The sequence below is a fragment of the Ambystoma mexicanum genome, chromosome 6p (assembly GCF_040938575.1).
Source record: "Ambystoma mexicanum isolate Mex_15411 chromosome 6p, UKY_AmexF1_1, whole genome shotgun sequence".
NCBI classification, from domain to species: domain Eukaryota; kingdom Metazoa; phylum Chordata; class Amphibia; order Caudata; family Ambystomatidae; genus Ambystoma; species Ambystoma mexicanum.
The window spans coordinates 1538205762-1538224870 of NC_090935.1; positions in this window are offsets into that span (position 1 = coordinate 1538205762).

Below are 19109 nucleotides of genomic sequence, written 5' to 3' on the forward strand. Positions count from 1 at the left end.
TTCATTAATTTTAATTGTTTCCACCAAGTACTGGAAAAGTAAAGAGTAAAACACAGGCGAAAATCGCCTTTGCTCTTTACTTTACCACTACGTGTCTGGAAAAGTGTAAATCACTTCCACAATTAACGATTGTGGGAGCCATCCACAATGGATTCCTTTTGACTCTGTCCACTTTTGCCTGGTGTAAAAGTCAGGCAGATCCCATAGGAATCCATTGGTTTTCTGCCAACATAAAAATATATGCTGGTGGAATACCAATCGGATTTGGCAGGGGGACCTTGTTAAGCTTGATCTGCTCTCCAACTTCGCCTATCAAATCATACAAAATCCTACAGCTTATAAAAAGTGGAGCTAAATGCATTTAGTGCCACTTCTTCCACTCCGCTTGACCTGGAAAATAATCCCCTATGACTGGAGCTTTATTTTCCCCATCCTGAATGGAAGCCTATAAGCTCCAGCATAGCAATTAATGAGAACGTACAAAAAGTCTGATACAGCCACAAAGTGAAATGAAATAACAAGGTTATTGTTTCACATAGCTTGTTCTGTATCCCCTTAATTACTAATCACCCAAACAGCTTCTTAAAACCCTATATAATTTTTTTTGTTTAATGTGCCACAGCAATGATCCCTGCCTTTTTACCTTTTTTCATCTTTCATTTATTTCTAAAGCGCTAGGACAGTGGCCCCGGAGGCATAAGAGCGCTGACATTACATACAATAAAAACAGAGCTCAGAGAGGCCACAGGGGAAACCTGAGCGAAACTAGTGGAGGCCAAGGATCAATGTATTTGAAAAGAAAGGTGTTCAGGACACGTTTGAACCTGGGAAGACTGGCACACAGCCTCAAATCAGGCAGAAGAGTATTCCACAAGTGAGGAATTGCAGCTGGGAAGCATCCATTTTGCACCTGTACCAGCTTGGCCTTTGGGGGTGAAAAGCAACCCAGTGTTATTGGATCTTAGATTACGCCTGTTAGATAGCCACTTCAAATGTGCTGCCATATAAGAAGGGCTTAGTCCATACATGCAAGCATGTGCAATGCAAAGGGTATGAAACTTGATTCTCTTTCTAATGGGGAGCCAATGTAATGCTCTGTGTGCTGTTGAAATATGATCTGTTTTACGCATACCAATAACGACCCTCACTGCGTTGTTCTGCACAACTTGCAGACAATTGAATTCTCCTTTGCCTACCCCAAGTAGACTGCTGGCACAGAAGTCCGGGTGGCTCCCAATGATCGCCCTGGATAGGGTGGCACAACTGGAGGCCTCAAGGAATGGTCTGATTTGTGCCAAAAGTGTAATGTAGTATGTTGAGTTAGACACTAGGCCACTGATATGGGACCTCATTGAGAACTACTGGTCAATAGTGATCCCCAAAGTTTTTACTTTTTTCAAAGTGGGGAGCAGACTGTCTACAATTTGAAAGAATCAATAGGACTGATCAAGCTGGCGCCACTTGGCGCCCAGGATAATATTCTCAGTTCTTGAGTTATTCAGGGCTAGGCATCATCAGCTGGATTTTAGCTGTATGTGGCATTAATGACCTCAGTGTCTTTGGAGTGGTCATCTGATAAAGGGAAAAGGCACAGTATCATCAGCATATCATAGCACTTCCTGTTGTAAATAATCTGCCTCTGAGGCACGTTAAAAAGAAACAATCTCAATGGTAGGGCCTGTTCAGCCATGCTATTTGCATTTAAGGGGAGAGGTAGATCAGGGGGTGGGGGGCATTGGCATCTTAACCTTGTCCAGAGGTTAAATTCACCTCTGATGGCACTCTTTAGAAAATATTGAAATACTGCTCTTTAGTTATAAAAGATGTGCACCTTTTATACTTTGCCCGCAACATTATAGAAAACGCTCTTCTTTTATGTTATTTTACGGGTGTTCATGTTTCATTTCCAGCACTGCATAAACACCTAGCACCCAGGATTTACATCATGCTTTCCAAACAAATCCCACAACAAGCATTACATATTCTGTTTGCATGCAAATTCTGTAAAGTTACTCAAACAGATTACAGGATGAGGTTATGAAGTCAGTACATATCAGTTTGAATCACGAAACGCTCTGGCAGAATAGACTAGGCTTCCAAACAAAGATACATTCTATTTAAGTCGCAGCCCCACTGGTAAGTATGCATGAGAAGATCTGAAACTGGTCAATACTTCCCAACCTAGCCTTATCATTTTCAGGTAGGGCCTTGTTGGACCAGCACAGTGCGGTGCAGCTTGATTCCCTAGGCATAGCAAGCAAGACACCCACATCTGGGTATATACACATTCACTTAGGGAGACAAACGGAAGCCAACATGCCTTGGCAAAGCCAACAGCTTGGGATTTTGATTAGGCATGGATAGGCATTTGCCAGGCACTGCCATAAGGGTACCACATGCGGGTACCAAATGGCCATAAATGGCAACAGATGGAAAATGGTGCCAGTAACTGGGCATATGATTGCATTGCCTGGCAAATGTCGGGTAATACCTTTGCACAAGCAAAAACTGATGGAATGTGATTGCTTGTTTAAGACAGGACTTTAGTGCACTGTCACTGAGGCATTGACAAATATATTGAAAATCAACTGGCTGAAGACACGCATTAAGAAAACCAGGAGTTCATTTACAGAGGCAATTAAGTAATTAAACACTCAAAAGAATGCTTAGATATAACACTGGCAGGCCCTATACAGCAACACATTTGGTGTTAGTTTGTGATAGAGCTTGCTCAAAGAGTTCTAGAAAGGTTGGGTTTTGTTGATGAGGCATTAACATAGCCATGGCTAGTCATTAGGTGGGTAAATGACCAGACACCCCCATAGGGCGTGCGTTTCTCCTCACATTTTATTGCAATCCTATCTGTGTTTCACAGCATGTGTTCTGATTGCACCTAACAGGTAAAAGGTCTCTGAATCTATTAGAACCACTGTCATTGCTCTGGCCAGCCTTCCATACCATTGTTTGCATATCAGACTTGGCCCTGTCACTAATATCAGAAGCCCGTCGCAAACTGCTACACCACAGGGTCTAAAAATGCATGTGGTTACTTGTGTTCCAGTGCAGATGGAACACAGCCTAGCAATTGATATTGAACTGCACATTTTGGTGGCAGCACCAAAAGTAATTTGCGAATGGCTTGTCCCCTTCTGTAATGGCACATACATACTACAGAATTATGAAATGGAATGTTGCGCAGAGAAACGGTAGTGGTAATGTTTAATTCAAAGCCTTGCATCTATCACTTTTTAATTTTACTACACTCTTCCCCTCCAGAATTAAATGTGTGTTACTACAAATCTTATCTTTTCACTTGTACTCAAGTAGTTAATGCAGCAGAATATATACTTTGAATTTAATTTGTAAGAGCCACCAGTCAGTTGACACACCTTCTGCAGAAATCTGTGTTCAAGCAACTTTAACTGTCATTTATATTGTTTGATATAATTAACCATTTTATTAAGCATGATGTGAAAAACCACTATGTTCCCACAAAAAATAAACATACTTTAAATTACAGAAACCAAAATTGTGATTTTAGGTTTGAGAAAATAGTTGTAGGCAGCCTGCTTGAATATGTGTGCTACCTCACTTAGAGTTGTGAATGGCCCTCCATCTCGCAGGTCATTTGTACTTTCATAGCTGTGGGGCATAAATCATTGTCTAGGGCAAGAAAACAAATCCTGGCTGGGCCTCCTACAGTTAGCCTCTCAGAATGATGTCTCTGAGGTTGCTGATGAATGTTTAGAGTGACATCCACCCTCCACTACCTTGGTTACTAATGGTGTATTACACCACTGACATGACCTCCTTTGTAGGGGGGGCCTGGGGCTGGCTCTGGGGGGGCCTGGCCCCCCTCTCCTCCTGCTGGAGCCAGGCCTGAGTAGATTTGCGAGTATCATGGGTAGCTCCTGGGGCTGGTGACAGGGCAGCGCTCAGGCAATAGCATCGCTCGATGTTGTTCTGGTCCATTTCCTTAGCTGAGTGTGTCTCAATGACACTATATGCAATCATGTGCATGGCAGACTGCTTCTGATGCTAAAGTGCCCAGAGAAACCATTTTGTGAAGTTGGCCACCTTACTATCTGGGAAATCAAATCATTTGTGATGTCCTTGGTGTTGGACTTAACAGTGCAAGGTTGTATACAAATTGACCTTTTCACAATTGACCAAATTGACAATTGACCGAATTTAAAAGGTCAATTAGGACATATAGTCAGGGGAAACCCCCCTGCAACACCCCACCCAAACCAAAACCCCCTGCATCCCCCACCCTTATACTATTATAAACCAAAACCAACCCAATATATATATATATATATATATATATCTAATACCTAAACGGTCAATTGTACATAAGGTCAATTAGGACCACTGTAATTCGGTCAATTAGGTCAAAAGGTCAACTGTGATTGGGCAATTCAGGTAATACCGTAGTGCACAATGGTGGCGTGAGTTATGGTCACTTAGCTTACCTTAACTGGTGATTTCTGGGGTTTTTCGGTTTTACTTGTACCCATAACACCCCTTTAACAACGTTTTTTCACTAAATTTCATAGGTTTTTATGAGTGTAGCTTAACCATAACATCCCTTTTACAATGTTTTTTCACAGATTAATAGATGTTAAGAGGAATTTCTGAACTCTGACCTTGTGGGCACAGGTTCAGAAGGCCGGGTAACCTTCTGGACAAGCCAGACCAATCAAGGTAGCATTGGCGGTGGTCAAGACTAGGGGCCTCATTACGAATATGGAGGTAGCCATGCCCTTAATAAGGGCATGGCTGCCTCCATACCGGGTTCCAGTACCAGGTTCCTCCAATGAGGACTTACCGGAGTATTCCAACCATGGAGGGCCCCATAGGGCTCAATGGGAATGGGGACGGAGCTAATAACGGGCCAGTTAATTACGGGCCCGTTATTAGCTCCCTGGTCCCCTCGCGGGACCCGCTAAGGACGCCCGGTTTTACCAGGCGTCCTTACCGGGTCCCGCAAGGGAACCTCGTAATAGGGCATCACGTAATGAAGGGTGCCGGTCCCGTACCAGCACCCTTCATTACGGGAGCGCCATGGCCATAATGAGGCCCTAGGTCTCAGGAGGGCTGAGGGTGACTGAAAGACCTTAATGAGCACAAAGAGCAAAGGACACTTACAAATCACTCCCAGTCAGGTGTATACATATATTAGAAATACAAATACATTTATTTCAAGGCCTTTGGAAGTATACACACAGTAATAATCACAGTAATAATTTTAGATCAATACAATCCTATCTACATACATTTATACAAGACCAAGTGGCTAAAGGGTTAACGCACGGAATGGGTCCACAACCTAAAAAGGGAAGGAAGCAGGTAGTTCAAATAGTCTTTAGGCAATTCTGCAGAAATCACAGTCCTAACTGAGAGGCAGTCCAATCCCTAAGATGGCGGGAGCCTATTGCTCAAATCTACATGCAAAGCTGGCTCACGCTGTAGTGCAGATGGCCGAAACAGGGTCTTTTGTAGGGTTTGTAGCAGCTCAGGAAGGCAGGTGAGGTGATGCAGAATAGGTTCACACTATTGGAGGAAGGTCTCCCCAACAGGGCAGGGCAGGTTCCACGACTTGGGAATAGCTCGATAGCTCGAGCTATCTGTGGAAATGAGAGGGGCCCCCAGGGGCCACTCATGCGTAAAAAGGGTTGGATGTGCTAGGGGGCCACCGGTAAGGGTTGCTAGTACTTACCGACCCCTGGTGCACTCCGGACCAAAGTTCGGCAGTCGAGTCCAATTTGGTTGCAGGTTCAAATGTGACAATTCTGCGGCTCTGCAGCGTTCAGCGACAAAGTTACAGTGTTGATTCCCAAACAGGGCAGTGGCGATTTCTCTGCTCCTTGTGGATGGATCAGGCCAGTTTCACTGCAACAGGCTTCAAGGGCAAGAGGGGCACAAAAGCAGCACACCTGCAAAGTTCGTCACCACGGCTGGGTGACACGGTAAACACGTTCACTCTGGAACAGGCTCTCTCTCTTTACTCCAGACCTGGGAATGTTAAGTGTATGAAATTCGGTGTGAGAGTGCCGTGAACACAGAGCTAGCGATGTAGCAAGTTTGAAGGGTCTCCTCAAAACGGTGGTCGTATCAAGGAAAAGGTCCTGCACAAGCCGGTTAGCCCACAGGTTGGCCCAGGGACATTTCCGAGAAGAATTACTTGTAGGGTTTGATGAAGGTGCAGAGAATAGTTGGTCCCACTATTCCAATGGGTATTAGCATATTTCCAGACGTTCTAGTTCGATCAGATGCAGAGGGGTCCAGCAGGAAGACAGCGGACTCAGGGTGCTAAACCTTCCAGCGGGTCACCAGCGGTTCCTCGACTCTGCTTCTTAGTTTCAGGATACTTGGATCCTATCCTTTGTTCAGTGAGAACTTCAGAGATCGACATGGTATGTGTGTTTGGATCCCTCTCTTATCCAGAATCTCCTCGTGCCAATATGAAGAGGACCCAATGGGAGATCTGCTCACATAGAGGCACACCACACGTGGACCAATCACGGACCACGGTGGTCCCAGGCATTCACAGCACACCAGACTCTCTGGCACCCAGGATATGTATTGTAACCAGACAGTCCAGCCCACATCCTGGAAGCACACACACAAGGCATGCAGAAGCCTGCAAAAGCGTGACATTTTGCGGGAGAATGCATGCCCAAATAAAGAATGACCCGGGTCGGCTCGACCTGGGGAAGGTGAAATGGCAAGATGGCCAAAGGACAGAACAAAGAACCTCGTGGCATGGCCATTTTGGAACCAGGCCACCTATTTGTGCCAAACACGGTAAACACGGTTTACCTGGCAGGAAAGGGTTAAAATTACATGAGAAGATAAGCTGCCACCAGCCCTGTCCAAGGCACCTCTACACTTCTCCTAAAAAATCCTTTGAGAATATCTAGGGCCTTTGGAAGTGACTATTAGACCTAAGTGCACTGTACTGTAAGGTGCATTGTGTACTTGCTACATGTTGCAGACAAGTTGCAACATGGACAAGGACTAAGGGAAACAAAGTCTCCCAGTACTGACTGTCTTTAAGGGCATGTCAGGTTCCCCAGAATAAAGTGAGCAAAAAAGACCAGATGAGTGCTGCTGAAGGCTGTGCTCCAAAGGCAAAGTCAGACTATGGTTTTTAACAGCAGCAAAAAAGATGTAGTGTATACAACTGGAGGGAAAATTACACATAAATGGAAATCTTTCCTAATAATAGAATATATATTTTTTATGTCCATGAGATGGCGGCCAATGCAGCATCTCAAACCTTTTAGTGGTGGAGGTTGAATCCGTCCAGTATTAGAGAAGGCAAAGACAAGTGTGCCACTGTGTTAATCCAGATTAACATTACAAACACTTTGGTGTTCTGATAACTGTCATTGAACATGACGTGCTCTACATCTCCCTTCCAAGCCCAATGGCTTCCTCATCGGATGGTAGCAATAGAAAGGGAAAATCATGTAGAGCTAAATACATATTATTGACTCTAAAGAGATGAAAAATAAATTCACATTACCACCCACCGTCTTCCAATTCATTTATGTGTAAAGCATAACTTTCACCCTACTGTACTTTGGCGCTTGGGAGATCAAGATGATTAGCAGAAGGGATTAGTGGACAGGTGGATCAGCCAACTCTTTAGGGCCTTTGTGAAAGCTAGGTGATCACTCAGATCGCAGGTGTAAGTTGGACGTTTGCGGAGGTTGCTCGCTTGGCCTCAGAGGGATTCACTGCCTTTTCTTGGAAGGCAGAAAATGGCTGGAACCAACCGTTTTTGCTTGAGGATCTCACTGTTTGGTAATGCTTGGGAATTTATAGATGATGAAACGCAGGCTCATGTCCTAGTTCTCAAGGGGAATTATGCAGAGGGCTTTGAAATCATTATATGTGGTGAAACAGTGGTAGGATTCTCAGAGATATTGTTCTAGGGCTCAAACATGTTTATCACTTTAGTTCAATTGTTTCCAGTATGTCGATTTGCACAAGATAAGTTAACTGCCGATGCCTTCCACCTTGTTCCTTTGGCAGCAGAGTTCATATTATCATTCAATGGAGGATAATATGACTCAGTTCCACGTTTCTCGATGACATTTTTTTGCATCTCCCTCATGTGAACTGGATCCTCCAGATAAACCACACAATAAACACTGTGGGCCTCATCATGAGCTGGGCGGTATCCGGGTGCATATACCGTGAGCCGTATTTGCGTTAACGCCATGATTTGTGATGCAAACAACACACCATCATGAGTTGGCGGGCATGCGCTCACAGACCTGGCTTTAGCGCAAATAGCGTCAGGCGGTAACAGTGGCTGTGAATCCAAAAACTCAGCGCAGTTTGCGTTACCGTTGGCATTCCGCGCTATTAGCGTGCACTAATAGCACCCCGGGAAATGTGTCACCAACGGAACGGGAAACAAAGTGGCGGCCATTTTGGAAATCACAATCCGCCACAAATCACAGCCCCTGGAAGCCATCCAGACCCGAAAACACAAGAAAATGTCTCAGGAGCGTGTCAGGGGCAAGTCTGCCATGGACAGGGTGCGTAAACCAATGTTTTCAGACTCTGAACTGGCAATACTGGTGGAGGAGGTCATTGCCCATCAGGATGTGCTGTATATCCCACAACAGAAAAAGACAGGCTCACAGCGGCACACCCAGGTCTAGAAAGCCATCAGCCAGAAGGTGATGCCGTGGGCCGTGTCCCCATGGATGAAGAGGACTGCTGCAAGCGCTTCAATGACTTGCGGGTCTGTGTCCGGGTCCTCCTGGCCCAGCACAGAAGTGAGTCCATGTGTACTGGAGGAGGGCCTCCACCACCACCGCCGGAGCTCATACCATGGGAGGAGCAGTGCACCACCCTCATCGAGATGACTTCCATTGAGGGAGTGGGAGGAGCGGAGGCAGGCACTGGCACCCATGAGGTGGCAGGTGAGCCACCCCCAAACCATTTGAAAATAGCATTGTGACTTATCCACCAGTCCATTCCTGGTGTGAATGTCTGACATCCGGGCACCGTGAGTGGGTGCAGTGTATGTGACGTACTGCAGCCACCCACGACTGGACCCTTGTACCAGTGTACCCAAGCGACCCAGGTATCCTGAATAGTCAGAAATGCATCCAATGTAGAAATGTCAGTACCATGGCACACACCTCCATGGCCTGGGCACAGCAACATCAGATGTGCGTGTGTATTACCAACCACCCCTCACTGACAGCAGCATGCCAGCTGTGAATTTGCATCAGACATATGAAAATGCCACCCCAATAAGTCCGAACTGTGCCCCCCCCATGTAGTATGTCCCCGAAGTCCCAACATTGAATACCAAACAGGCTATGGCCAAGCATGATAGAAACTGTACTCTCACCCCCTATAAACCGTGCAATGCATGAAATTTAAGTTGCCCTGTCCTCATACCACACCCTATGTACCCTACAGGCACACAGGCATCATCAGAGGGCAACATGGAAGAAGAGGAGGCAGGCCCATCCCTACTTCCGCTCAGCTGCGCCTCTACCAGCACGACCACCCCGCGAAGGGACTGGCACGATACGCCAAGATAGAGGACTCACCCCACCCCACCACAGTAGGGTCTCACCTCCTCAACCGCCCCAAGCCACCAGGGGGTCACCACCTCAAAAGCCCCAAGCCACCAGGGGTCACTACCTCAATGGCCGCAAAGTCACCAGGGGGTCACAGGATGTAGAGGTTACCACCAGTGCAACCACCCCAGAGGGCAGCAACTCATCCTGTGAGGAGCAGCATGGTGCACCGGTGTTGTCACCAATTCACAGTTCAGATCAGCAAATGGCCGCACCCCAAGGGACCCCAGAGAATGTGCATAGGGAGAGCCACAGTCCCCATGTCTCTGCACGCAAACGTTGTGCGCATGAGGACACACCTTCATATGGGGCACCTGTGTTCCCCCCCATGTAGTATGCCCCTGCAGTCCCAACATTGAATACCAAACAGCCTATGGCCAAGCATGATAGAAACTCTCCTCTCACCCCCTATAAACCATGAAATGCATGAAATTTAAGTTGCCCTGTCCTCATACCACACCCCATGTTCCCTACAGTCACACAGGCATCATCAAAGGGCAACGTGGAAGAAGAGGAGGCAGGCCCATCCCTACGTCTGCCTAGCTGCGCCTCCACCAGCACCATCACCCTGCGAAGGGACCGGCACGATACACCAAGATGGAGGACACACCCCACCCCACCGCAGCAGGGTCTCACTGCCTCAACAGCCTCAAGCCACCAGGGGGTCATCACCTCAAAAGCCCTAAGCCACCAGGGGGACACCACCTCAATGGCCCTAAGCTGCCAGTGGGTCACCACCTCAACGGCCCCAAGCCACCAGTGGGTCACCACCTCAATGGCTCCAAGCCACCAGCAGGTCACCACCTCAATGGCCCCAAGTCACCAGGGGGTCACAGGATGTAGAAGTTGCCACCAGTGCAACCACCCCAGAGGACGGCAACTCATCCTGTGAGGAGCAGCATGGTGTACCGGTGTTGTCACCAATTCACAGCCCAGAGCACCAAATGGCCTCACCCCAAGGGACCCTGGAGAAAGTGCATAGTGAGAGCCACAGTCTCCATGTCTCTGCACGCCAACATCGTGCGCACCCACCAGTGGCGGATGAGGACACACCTTCATATGGGGCCCCTGCTGGCAGCCCCTCCATCCACAGCAGCCCCACCAGACAGGCCACCACGACCAGCAATAGCACCCCCACTATCCCGCATAGACCTGCCAGGTCAATCAGTCCGACACGTAACAGACCCACAACTCCGGGAACAGCAGTCATGGCACGCCTGGACGTGATAGAGGCATGTCAGATGCGTATTGAGGGCATGGCAGTCCAACACAACCGCCACATTAATGCCATCAGCAGTGCAATTCGGGGGGTTGCAAAGACCATGGCGCGGGTCAATGCCTGGACCCGTAAAGTTGTAGAGGGGTGTATTGCGGCTCTCACAGGGTTTGGGCATAGAGTCAGCGAACTATGTGAGGTGCAATCTGTGCATTCAGAGCAGATGCGTGAGGCTAATAACCTCTTAGGCCAACAGCTGCAGTTGGCCGCATCGCTGCCATCCACCTCAACAACCCCCACCGAAGGCTCCCTACAGGGTTCACCCAGGCGTCGTTCCCTGCGCCTTCCACAACATCGCTCACCAAAAGGTGGAGGACGTGGAAAGCATCAACGTCCTTCCAAGTTTGACAATGCAATGTTGGCCTAAGGGCCGGGCACATGGACCCATATGCACTGTGTTGGGGAGGGGGTACTGTGTGCTGGGGAGTTGGTGGGGGGAATGTGTGCTGGGGAGATGGTGGGGGTAGGGGGGACTGTGTGCTGGGGGAGTTGGTGGGGGCAGGGGGCTTGTTCCACGCTAATTAAAGCCTGTTGAAACTGGACAGAAAGCTTGGACATTCATGATTGTGTTTCTTTGACAAGTGATCTTTGTGACATATACCCATCCACCAAATTAAGGAAAATGATCAATCAATGCCTGTCTGGCCAACCTCCCCTCCCTCACCCCATCCCTGTGTGCATTGTCCCCGGCAACGGGCACATAGTCATCATCACTCCTATCCCCTGCCTGTTGCACATCAGTATCAGGGGGTAGTGGCACATGCCTACGGAAGCAGATGTTGTGCAGCATGGCACAGGTGAGTACAATTTCCCCAGCATTTTCAGGTGCATACATATGTGCCCCGCCGATACGGTCTAGGCACGGGAAACCTGCCTTCTGCAAACCAAATGTTCTTTCCACACATATGCGGGTATGACTATGGCATTGTTATATGGCAGCTCTGCAAGAGTTTGCGTATTCTGCACAGGGGTCATCAGCCATGTGAACTGCGGGTATCCGGAATCACCTGCAGGGGACAAAATGTGTACTTTAGGCCTAGGTTGCTTCACTGGGTGTGCAAGGGATATGCATCAATTCACTATGCACTACGTTCATGTATGTGTGCAAAGGGTACATGCTATGTCATTGCCATATTAGTATACATCCATCATCTTTAGGGACATGCATAATCTGACCCCTACATGCAGCCTGTGTCAATGAGTAAGGTGTTCTGTGGCAGGTTACATTTGCATGCACTTGGTGTTAATGGACTTGCAGCAGTTTTTCATAGACTATATGTATGCATATATTTGTGACACTCATGCTGAACAAGTACCGTCATGTTTCCACTTGTCCTTTGATTATGGTGTCTTCATGTGCACCGGGTTAGCTCTGCAATGTGTGCCTTTTCCCTTGTGGACAAATTTCTACATGTACCACCCTCTGTGTTTTATTGCCACAGCAGTGCATCCCTTACATCAGGATGAGGCTCCCATCATATCTGCCTGTTCACGGACAATGTTTAATAGTAATGGGTTGTGGCTGTCTCTGTGGCCTGTGTGGCATTTGCTACATGGCACATTATTTTAAAATGGTGCATGCATGTAAATGGGCATTCAGGGGTCACTCTCTCAGGGATATTCATGTTTTTTTTTTTTTGTTTTTTTTTTAAGTTTTTATTATTTTGAAAACAAACAATACAAACCAAACTTGCAGCATTATTTACAACAGACTTGTGAACATCAATTAATGTGCATTACTGCTCCCCAAATCCCTCCCCCCTCAAGAGCTTGTTTGCGTTTCTCATTCTGTATCTGCTGCGTGTGGCTGGGTATCGCTTCCTTCCGAAGCTGCAGAATCCATTATTGTGCCAAACAGTCCTGTTATTAACACTCTCCATGCCATCAGGTTACCCACTTCTTCTTCCCCACACTTGCTACATGCCTCCTGGCATACCACCGTTTCAGCCTCCGCCCATTTTTGCAAATCCAGCCACCATACCTCAACCCATGGCTTGTGGCACTGCTTCCAGCCCATGGCAATCCTTCCTTTTGCAAGCACATATGCCAGGTCCCTCAGTTTCCCAACATGTTTAGTATTCCGTGGTCTGGGAAACCCTCCCAACAGGCAGGCCCAGGCCGTATCTATGTTGAGCGTGACCCCTTTATCTGCTAGTTTTTGTGCCACCTCCCCCCAAAAACCTTCAATCACGGGGCAAGACCAGAACATGTGTGTCATGTCAGCGTCTTCTTCATCGCATTTTGGGCATGCTTGTCTTCCTGCGTTTACAAACTTAGATATTCTCTTCGGGGTCATATAGGCTCTATGCGTTATGTATAAATGTATCTGCTGCAATCTGGCGTTTCTGGACACCTTCTTGTGGTATCCCATAGCACGCTCCCACATCCCATCGGACATCTGTGCCCCCACCTCCGCTAGGGATATTCATGGTTGTGCATTTCCAGCTCATCTACAGTGGTTTAGTGGATGGGTTTTTAATTATGATATGATAGTTATGATATGATAGTTTATTTATATAGCGCCTATACACAATATGTTCCAAAGTGCTTAATTGATCTCACTTAGCATTCCTGTGTGGTGCCCTGGGTGAGGGTGTTGTGTTTCCATATGTGATTGTGAATTCACAAGTGTGTGCCCTTCACCTTCTGTGTGTTCTGGTGTGGGGGATGTGTGCAGGTGTCCTTGTGTGCCACACATGCATAGAACTGGTTGTGTTCTAGTGCTGGCTGTGCCTCCTGGTGGCATGCAAGGATTCCTGTGTGTCTGCCCCCCTTCAGCTGGTGTACCTTGGCATGTATTTCATGCAGGATTTGTATTCACCCACTATCCATGTGCGTTGGCCTCAGTGCCTCTCTGTGTAGGCTGGCAATGTGCTGTTGAACAGCACCATGTAGTCATGGAAGGATTCTGGGTAGCGGACTCAGCAGTGGGTGATAGTCAGGTCTGGGCTACTGGTCATCTGCACATTGAGCGAATGGAAATGCTTCTTATTCCTGTAGGCTGCCTCATGGTCCTGGGGTGCTACAAGTGTGACATGTCCGTTGTCTAGGGCTGCAATCAAGTTCGGGACTTGGGCAATGGCACATAACTGTGCCTAGGTGGCTGGCAATGCTATGTGTTCATTCACATGGCACAGCAGTGCATCCAGCATCTGTCCCAGCACAGCACTGAATGTGGACTGGGCCATACCATGCATCATGGCAACTGTGTGTTGGAAGCTGCCAGTTCCGAGGTACTGTAGGACTGACACAAGCTTCACGAGTGGGGGCACAGCAGTGCTGATGGCTATCCGGCTATCCGGCAAGCTATGTCACCTTGGATTGTGGATTGATGGTCGCCCTGTCCAGCCTGTACTCAGATACCATCTGGCCATCAGTCAGGGCCCAGGGTGTTGGCCTGACCTTGGGGATGGCTGGCCGCCTTGCTGGTGCTGGTCTACTCCTCCTCCTCCCCCGACCCCCCTGCGCTCCCTGTGCCCTGGACTGCTTATCAGGCCTCTGTAGCTCCTGGCACAGCATGTAGAGGTCCACATCAAGGCTCCCGGCTCCAAATGGCAACATGGTGTTGGCAAGGGTGTGTGGGGCATGGGTTGGGTGGGTCTTTTGTAGGCCTCTTGTGTGCATTGTTTCCACCTGGGCCTTTATTGCTGTCTCCTCTCTGCTCCTAATGGCCACATGATGTTGGGGAGGGTGTGTGGGACATGGGTGGGTCTTTTGTAGGCCTCTTGTGTGCATTGCTTCCACCTGGGGCATCGTTACTGTCACATGTGTTCTTTTACCTCCAGCATTTGTCCGGGGGTATTTTCAGTGGTATTAGTGCCAGTTTTACGGTGCTAGGAGAGCCAACGCTGTACTTGTGCTAGGTCTCTAATAACACCTTTGTTTGTCAGCGCTATTACAGCCGGTGCTATTACAGCTCGCTGTAATAGCGCCCGAATGGAATTGTGCCAACTGGATTGCAGCCATGATCCGGCGGAGTGGTATTGCCAGCGCTAATACCGTTACCGCCACATTTAAGAGCTACCGCCCAACTTGTGATGTGGTCCTATGTAATTAAATGCTCTCTTGAGGTAAACCCTAGGTGCTGAGTCCTATGCCGGGTGGGCTGGGTAGAGCTTAGGGAGAGATTACATTCTCATGACAAATCCCGATTCTGGGCACAGTACGACGAGGAAGAGTAATGTTTCCATTAGGTATATCCACACTGTAAGGGGGTTCCCCTAAAGGGACAGTATTATGACTGGGATTCTTGTGACAAGCCCCTACTCTATCACTTAGGTGTGGTACGGCAAATCAGGGGATTCTTGCCACACTGCCCCTGGCCCCGCATTGCTTAAAAGGAGGTGGCAAGAGGCCCCCAGTGATACCAGACCTACCACACTGAGTGTCAGGTAGAGACATCCTTGCACGCCCCTTTTAAAATGCAAGAAAAGGCACTTGTAGAAAGAAATCTATGAAATGCAGTAACAAGACCAGAACAAAGAAGATATTATCCTATGGGAAAAACAAATACAATACATTGATTCAAATGAAAGAAAGTTAGAATGGTTGAGTAACTCCTCTTAGCAGATTTAAACTTGAAAAAGAGGAGCCAGAAATCAAGACAGGAAAACCTACCTGAAATCACAAGAGCTCAAGCTCGATAGACATGGAGAACGTAGCAAAATGAGCTAAGAGAGAAGTGGTCTGAAGAAGACAAATGGGCCTTTGGACACACACTTATGTGCAGTGCTGGAAATGGAAAGAAGTTAGTGAGAGAACCTTCTCATCCTTGGGGGGCGATTTGGCGATGTAGCGAGGTGGCTGAGGGGCATGGCACCTGGCCAGGTCACGCAATAAGGTATCTCTTCATAGAACCCAATCTTGACGATTTGCATAGAATCAAAGATTATTATGGGAACATAAGAATATCCACAATTTGAAATATGTCTTAAGAAACCCCTTTCAGAAAATAATGGAAGTTGGTCTCTGCCATTTTAATTGGTCACAGGACTCGTCCTAAGAAACAAATGTCTGCACATGAAGGACGTATATACCAGTTTCGACAGCTACAACAAGTATGTGAGGCTTTGGATGTTTTTGTATTCTGTTTACCATGCCGAGTCTACTGAAAGTGTCTGCCTGCTGAAATATGGCTTGCTCATGCATGTGACAACTCGACTTCAGGACAGATCCTGTTCTGAAGCCCAGTTATCACACAAAAAAGCAACTCACGCTTCAACGAGCACACTGCTTTCAGAAGACTCATCAGCGGTGCAGAGTCTTCTGAAAGCCCCTGCTTGTTGAAGTGTGGGGGATCGTCCATGTGATAATGTGCCTTCAGAGTAGATCCGCAAGTATCATTGGTAGCCTCTAGGTCTGGGGACAGGGCAGTGTTCGGGCAAGAGCAACACTCAATCTTGTCCTGGCCCATTTCCTGAGCTTAGTGGGTGTGAATGACATTGTATGCAAACCCACGCATGGCAGCCTCCTTCTGATGCTAAGGTGCCCTGAAAAACAATTTTGTTAAGACAAGTGTGCCACTGTGTTAATCCAGTTTAAAGTTACAAACACTTAGGTGTTCTGATAACTGTCATTGAACATGATCTGCTCTACATCTCCCTTTGAAGCTCAATGGCTTCTTCATTGGATGGTAGCAATAGAAAGTGAAAATCATGTAGAGCAACACACATATATATATATTTTTTAAGGACTTTATTGTTTTTGAATACAAGTACGATTTCACTGTCAATCTTGCATCATACAAACAGTTAAATTCTTGTACAACAAAGTCAAAACTTTAATAAACCGATCCCACAACTCTCCCTAACTCAATCTCCCAGCACCCCCCACGCCCTGTGTGTTTGCCAGTGATACTACTTCCCAACCAATGTGCTTGGTAGCGGTAGCTCACGAGGGTTGAGGCTACTGTGATGCCTGCAGAGATGTGCCAGCTCCTTCCAGCTCTATAACCTCCAGTACAAACAGAGTCTGTGTCAGTGTATTCCATAATGTGATGTCATTGCTGGTTTCGTCTAGGCTCAAGTGTATCGTGCGCTGCCGGACCTCGGTTTCAGCCAGGGCCCATTTTGTAGGTCACGCCACCAGTCTTCAATTCTAGGGCTCCTCGGGGAGTTCCAGTACATGGCTATTCTACTTTTAGCTACTATGTATGCCAAATCTTTCATTTTGTGTACATAGCATGTAGATTTTGGGCACCTGAAAAGACTGAGCAAGCAGGCAGCTGGAGAGGAACGTCCATTGAAAGACCCCATTTACTGATTCTAACCACTACCTCCCTCCAGTATTCATTTATGATGGGGCATGAGCAAACCTTGTATTATATGCCGGTTTCCGTGATGTTACATCTAGAGCAATGTTGTTTGGTTGCGTCTTTGGGGTGTTAAATATACTCTGCACGTTACGAACAATTGGGTTAATTGCAGTCTCACGTTCCGGGACACACGCTTATGGTATCTTAATATCTTGGAACAATCTGCATCCTGAAAAGGGGCACCAAAATCATTCCCCCATTTGTTCCTTACTGCTAAAACTGTGGGGGGTCCGCTGGTTAGGAGCAATTCGTATATTCTAGATACTGTGTTCCACCCTCTGATATATCATACATGTGGTCTTCTACTGAGTGTGTTTCACTTAATTCTCTATATGTTGGCCATCTACGTACAATAGCGCTAGCGATGGTACGGTATAGCACATATTGGACTCGGTGTAGGCCTGTGGTGTCCACCAACTGCTAAAAGATCATGAAAGAGGTGTTGTTAATTAGGTCTTCTATTGTGGTGATACCGCACGGTTCCCAGTGTGCGCGGATACCCTGTCTTGTCTGAAAAGCGGTTGGAAACACTGAGGCAAGGGCAATCTGTACGGAGAACGAGTATGATAACTTAATTAATGTAAGCGCCCTATACCATAATTGAATACCCAGTGTCACTAGTACCGCCTTCTTCATAAGGTCTTTGAAGGGAGGCTAACGCTATCCTTCATCTTCCATTCTGACACACGTCTCCCCTGCATAAGGAGTCTAAAGTTTTTAAAAAGGCTTTGGGCATGTTATATGGGACGTTCACAAAGTAATGTGGTAGCATAGGGAGGGCCACAATTTTTAACAATGCGGCTCTACCCATTAGTGAAAGGGGTAACTTAATCCAAAACCTCATTGGGTTTTGTATACCTTCGAGGGCTTTCAGTGTGTTTTGTGTGTTCCAATTCAGGTCATGATATATATTAATCCTCAAGCACCGGATCGTTTTCGTACACTACTGCAGGGCTAGGACCGGCAATGTATCATGGCATGTTTTGGCTAATCCAGCTAGCGGGAACATAGATGATTTGTCTGTGCTGATTGTGATTCACGGGAGCGTTGCAAAGTGCAACAAGGATTTTAATATAAGTTCCAAGTTATCTTCCGGGTTTTGTACATATAAATAATAGTGTATCGTCAGCGTACATGGATATTAAATGGCATGCATGATTAACAGCTATGCCTGCTTCAATATATTCTGCCCTTAAGTATACTGCAACTGGCTCCATAGCCAAGATATAAAGCAATGGGGATAATGGGCAACCTTGTCTAGAGCCCTTTTCTAGCTCCTAGGGCTCTGAGAAATATTTGCCTGTCTTGACTCCTGCTAAAGGTTTGGTGTATATTAACTTTACCCATCTTATGCATGTCTGCCTGAAGCCAAATCTGTTCAGTGAAGCAAACAGCCAGTCCCATCTGATGGAATCAAATACGTTTATGGCATCTAGCGTGGTTATCGCACACTGGGTGTCCCAAGATTCGGTACTATCCATAACGTGATGCAGGTGCCGTAAATTCCAGGCCAAGTTCCTGCCTGGCACATAGCCCATCTAGTCAGGGTGTACCAGGGTGTGAATTATTTTCTTAAGTCTATTGGCCAGCAATGCTGTCAGTATCTTGCTGTCCTGATTCAGCATGGACAAGGGCCTTCAAGAACTGCACTTCATTGGTGATTTATTGGGCTTGAGTAGGGGTATAATTATCGATTGCTTTATGGTGAGGGGAAGGATGCCTGAGTTAAATGCTTCAATGAGCATGTTTAGGAGTTGCGGGGCCAGGTCTGCTGCAAATTCCTTATGGAACTCGCCTGACAGGCCGTCTCAGCCTGGGGTTTTGCCTGTTGGCAATAGCCGTATTGTGCCTATTAATTCTTCTAGCATGATGGGGGCGTCTGAGCTGTTCATTGCCACTT